We start from the raw sequence: 6067 nt of genomic DNA, 5'->3' as shown, positions 1-6067 counted from the left end.
AGGATGTAGTCAGATCCAGTAAATAAGCCCAACTTGGTCATAAGATCAACAAATGGCGGCATGTACCGTATTTTCACGACTATAAGGCGCACTTAAAAGTCTTAAATTATCTCCAAAATAGACAGTGCGTCTTATAATCCAGTGCGCCTTATATATGGAAAAAAACTGAAAACCAAAAAGGAAAAACCAGCACTGTCGGATATTAAAAAAACACAAACACCTGAACTGAAACAATACTGTTCAATATGCAGATGCCATCTTAGTTTACAAAATCTTCCATCATATAGCTCCTCCCCCACTGCAAAATTTTATACCAAAAAAAATCCAAAACATCAACAATGGCTGGCTCTAGAGGTGACTGTAAAGTAGTGAGTGAGTGCTTCATACCTGGAAGTCAATAGCAATTACCCTATTTTCACCACTATAAGGCGCACTTAAAAGTCTTAAATTTTCTCCAAAATAGACAGACAGTGCGCCTTATAAATGGAAAAAATGTCATTCATTGAGGGTGCGCCTTATAATGCAGTGCGCCTTATAGTCATGAAAATACGGTACCTTTGTAACGTGGCTTCATTCATCTCCCCCACCCTGACTCATATCTCATCAACCTTTTTGTAGCAGCAGCCTTTTTGTCTGTTTACCCAAAACACGCAGCGGCGCAGACAGACATTTTGAAAGCGCCGTCTCCATCCATCAACCTCCGCCTCGTCCTATCTGTCCGCATTGTCCCAGCGGCTAATGGCCATCCGGCTACTCGCGTCGATCTGCCGCAACACGCATTTAGCCACCTATTCTCACCCGTCCATTTGAGATGCCCTCCGGCACGCCGGGGTGAGGCTGAGTAATGACAAATTAATAAATGGTGACGCGACGCCAACCAGACGGTCATCGACGAGGGCCTCCCAGAGGCTTTGGGCGCCTGTTGGTAAAAATAGGAAAGGATACCAGACACCCTGTAGTGGACAGGGTGGGATTAGCCATGTCAAAATGTGTACGCGCACAGTACATCTTCATTTGGTGGCGCCCCCCGAAAAAATGATTACAGTAACCTGACCTTTTGGTGACGAAGAATGGGAAACACTCCGCCCAGGTTGTCATTCAACCCTTCACCTCCTCTTCCAGCGGATACCCACCCAGCTCGTCTCATATTCTACGTAACGCCAAGTCAAGTTCAAGGTGCGAACAGTCGTCCGTTTCCTTTTTTGCCATTTCCCGTTCACCCACTCTTGGTCGAATCTGCGTTTCAAAAGGTCAATGGGCCGCCTCTTACTCAGAAAATGACATGTCCGGGGAAAATGGTGAACTGATACTAGGAAAGATGGATGGTAAAACAGAGGAAGAGCGCTAGCAGAGTACACGGTGGAAGTTTTGAGCTACTCTGTACGCCAGGTTGATTTCTATGTCAGGAGGGGTAGGGGGAAAACAACAAGTGATTGGCTTGGACACCGGTATGCACACCAGGAAGTATCCGGCTCGGTTTGCGCCATAGGCAACGAGGGAGGGGGTCAATGAGTGACTGAGACTGACAAAGAAGTGTGCGAGGCTTCAAGAGATATTTGTGCAAGTCTGGACTTTTTTGTTTTTAAATCACACGTATGCATGGGTCTGCAGGGGGAGGGGAAATGTATTTTAGTACATTTAGTTCAGGGGTCAGAAACATTTTTGACGAAGAGAGCCATAAACAATTCATATTCTCCAATGTTATTCCTTGTGAGCCATACTACGAATTTAAAAGTCAAAATACATACATGTAAGCATGTGCCTTATCATTTTTTTTGTAATTTCACCACTTTTAAAGTGGAAAAAAATGAATATTTTTATAAATATTCTTATGCTGTTGCTAATCAATGAGAGGATGCGTTCCAGAAGAGTCTACTGGAAAAAAATGAAGATTAAAGCAGTTCTAGGTGTAATATCTCAGTTCTGTCACTAGCCATTTCCATATTTTAGATCACAGGTTAGCAAAGAGCCAGATGCACTCATCCAAAGAGCCACATGTGGCTCCCAAGCCATAGGTTCCCTACCCCTGACCTAATACATCAGCGGCCTAACAGGCGACACTCTCATCAAAGATTTACCTGAACTCAGTGACACGAGTAAGAAACATCTGGTTGAGAAATTATCAGGTTAACTCTGAAAATGTTTCAACCAGTTGCACACCCCCACATTTTCAGTGTGGAAGTGGAGTAGAAGGCTTCATGTCGACTGGCTAATTTATTCCCCATTTTATTTCCATTAAGCCTAAGGGTAGAGTTCAGACTTCCAGACTGAAACTTCCGTAGTCCGTCGGAAAGAAAGCGAGGGAAACTGGGAGGCGTCACCACCTCCCAAGAGGTCGTAGGTCAGCCCGCGGGTTTACAATGTGGTCAACAAACCCCGTCGAGCACACGGTAATCTCTTTTAGCGCCGCGTCTTGCGTATCTCGTTACCGCGACCATTCCAGAACGATACCCGAGTGCTGAATCCAAGTGGAAGCACATTGCTAGCGCCGTGAAACATCTGGAGCGCCGACTAAAAAGGTACCAGGACCAGGAAGTTGTTGCAGTGAATTTATTCACTTGGTTTCCATTTGTCATCCGGCCCTGAACATCCCCCACGGAGTTTTGGCTAATACGCACGTGTCCGAGATGACGGTGATGATGGGGAAGCGTTTACAGGATGTGAGGGGAATTTGACGCACGTAACACTCACGTCGTGATTCATGAAGCTGGAGGACGTCCAGCAGAGACTTGTTGCTGATGATGTGAAGCACTAGATTACATCACAACTGTAACTAAACGATACTGATGCATGCGTTTATAGCTGAAGATACTGGGTCCTATTTTATAGTGATTCCAATTGAAAAAGAGCAATTCGTTTCACCACTCTGAACTCTGCCTAGCAACCAGTGACCAGGCAAAATAATCATTCAGACCCACATCGACTTGATGACTTTCATACCAGTCAATACATTTTCCACGATAAAACAAATACTTTTTTGGTTTTAACGATGTTATTTCAAATAAGCGAACGTACAAGTAAACATTGAATTAACGAATGACTGAGCAACTTCAAAGTAGCCGATGAAAGAAGACTCGATGGTTTTTCAGAGTCCCGAGGAAGCTTTTTCACTGATGCGGAAAGAAGCAGTTGGAACGGGGGGTGACGACGACTAATCCAAGGCTTCTTTTTAAAAAAGAACGTGTGTCAAAGCAGAACATAGCAGTCCTGAATGGAAGGTTTTAGAAGGGTTGGGACAACAGCAGAGAAGCTCATTATTCCCTCTTCAGAGTCAAATTGAAGAGCTTATGGGTCCTCGGAGGAATGGCTAGGGCCTCACCCTTTGCCTCCCATCTACACCCACCCACCCACCATCAGAGTGAAAAAGAGCTCTTACAAATCCCCAAAGAGCTTTCAAATCCAAAGTGCTAAAGTATTTCAATGGCTACTATTTGACAGGGCAGAGAAGAAGAAATGCAACTGGCGTTGTTGACATTTTTTGGTCAGGCCAATTTTCTTATTTTGCTTTGTTTTCCTCTACATTTTTCTCATCTGTAACAATCAAATAAGATGTGGGCACCTTCAAGACATGTCACCAGACGTTTGGTCGCCGGTCAAATGTACTTAGATATTAAACAGTACTTGGATAGTAAACAGTACTTAGATAGTAAACAGTACATAGATATTAAACAGTACTTAGAGAGTAAACGGTACATAGATATGAAACAGTACTTAGATAGTAAAGAGTACTTAGATAGTAAACAGTACTTAGATAGTAAACAGTACTTCGATAGTAAACAGTACTTCGATAGTAAACGGTACTTAGAGTAAACAGTACTTAGAGAGTAAACAGTACTTAGATATTAAACAGTACTTAGATATTAAACAGTATTTAGATAGTAAACAGTACTTAGATAGTAAACAGTACTTAGATAGTAAACAGTACTTAGATAGTAAACTCTCTCTCTTATATATTAAACTCTCTCTCATGAATATAATTTTAAGAGCTAGCTTCAACAGTAAACTCTCCAGCGACCTAAAGACCAGCGACCAAACGTCCTTGCACTACAAGATTCATGACGTCAAAAACATCATGTTTTGTTAGATATAAGGATATGCGTGAAGCAATCAAAAAGGATTCTGAGATGACTAAATACACTCGTTTTGTATACTGTAGACTGTTGAATTTTGGCTGAGACAAACGTCAAACTTGATCTTGAACTCTTCCAAAGCATGAAGAAGACTTTTTGGTTCTATCTGGTTTTACTTCCTGAGCAGCCGAGTGTGAAAGATAATTGTCCAACCACCCTCTTTTTTAATGGAGCCGCTGTGATGGAGTCATTTGCTCACACCACTTTGCATTTCATCACTCCCGCCTGTCAATTATACTTGATTTACATGGCATCCGAGAGACAGCCAAACGTGAAGCATCAATTTGTGCCGCGGTTGATTGCGCCAAAGTGAGAGGAGATGGCGGGATATATCATTCATTAACACGGCAGAATGTCCTTCAATTACACCGCTTGGAATTGAAGAGTGAGTCATCTGGGTTATTAGTCTTATCAGGAGGAATTTGCGCTCTCAGGTATGGAGTCGCTCTCGCGCCGACTGACGTGGGCTTTTCCACTATTTTCCCTCCTTTTAGTTCGTTCATGAAGTTTGTGTTGACACAGATGGTTTGCATCCACCTTTGGGCCAGCGTGAAGGCTTTAACAGATTGGAAAAGGAGAGCATGTGGCTTCTTTATTTTTTTCCTTCTCGACGATGTGCTGCATGTCTGAAAAGTGACTGGCCAAAACCAGATAAGACGTTCATGAGCACCTCTAGGATAACAAACAAAGGGAGCTAATTACCTTGTTAAAAAATGAGCGCAATGACATGGTGGATGAGTGTTCAGGGTGACAAATGGCTTTAAGACAGGATTTTTTTTTTTTTGCTTGGAAGGGCCTGAAGCTGCAAATCGCGGCAAGAAGGCTCAGAAGGCTTCCTCCGCCAAAAGCCATCTATTATTTTAAAAAGGAGACCATGTTTACCGTATTTTCACGACTATAAGGCGCACTTAAAAGTCTTAAATTTTCTCCAAAATGGACAGTGCGTCTTATAATACAGTGCGCCTTATAATGCAGTGCGCCTTATAATACAGTGCGTCTTATATATGGGAAAAATGTCATTCATTGAGGGTGCGCCTTATAATACGGTGCGCCATATAGTCATGGAAATATGGTAATATCTAAGAAAGAGAGTTTAATAACTAAGAGAGAGTTTGAGAGGGTTTTGTAAGACATGTAAGTTTTTTTTAAAACAAACAACCCAAAAAAAACCAAGATGAAACCTTGTACTCAGTCATACATGACTTACTGTGCGCACTGTACGGTGGAGCGAAAAAATTATACGAAAAAAAAAAAACAGTAGCAAGCATTTTCTTACTGTTGTTGGCTCCGATAACATGGCATATTTTTTTCCGAGCTCATGACACTGTTGTTCAGCACTCACCTCAGGCGTCCCATCCTGTTTTTCCAAAGGTGGGACAATAGTGACGCATCTCTTGGATGAAGCTCCCCACTGATGTTTGGGCTCAGGATTATCCCAGGGCTCAGCCTAGTGGTTTGGAAGCGGGATTCCACGCTAATCTGGCGTGCTTCTGTCACACAGCGATGAAAGAAAGACAGCCTGTTGCTATTGGCCTCGGGCGAATGCACAGGTGCACCATGGGAGAGGTCAGATCACAGCGTTCCAGTCCTGCAAAGCAAAGTATAAAAGCCAAATATCAGTTGAGGAAATGCTGGTCCAACAAAAGAAAAGCCACATCAAGCTGTAACACAAAAATGTCTCCAGGAATGACCTTAAAGACGGCAAAATGCTGCTATTTTTGCACCCTAATCTTTTCCAAAGGGTGGAGCCTCATAAAACAAACTACAAGGCGCTGTCTTTTGCAAATTTGACAAGTTGGGCCTTGGCTGCTCAGCTATTTTGTGATCAACACGTCTTTCCCATTCGGTACGGAGGATTACCTGAAACAACAATTTGTCAAAGCGATACAGACGACGTGACAAAACACGATGTGTCCTTTGAAGGAATGCCTCGGTTT

The sequence above is a fragment of the Stigmatopora nigra genome, chromosome 23 (assembly GCF_051989575.1).
Source record: "Stigmatopora nigra isolate UIUO_SnigA chromosome 23, RoL_Snig_1.1, whole genome shotgun sequence".
In the NCBI taxonomy this organism is placed as follows: domain Eukaryota; kingdom Metazoa; phylum Chordata; class Actinopteri; order Syngnathiformes; family Syngnathidae; genus Stigmatopora; species Stigmatopora nigra.
Note: the sequence above shows the minus strand (reverse complement) of the source record.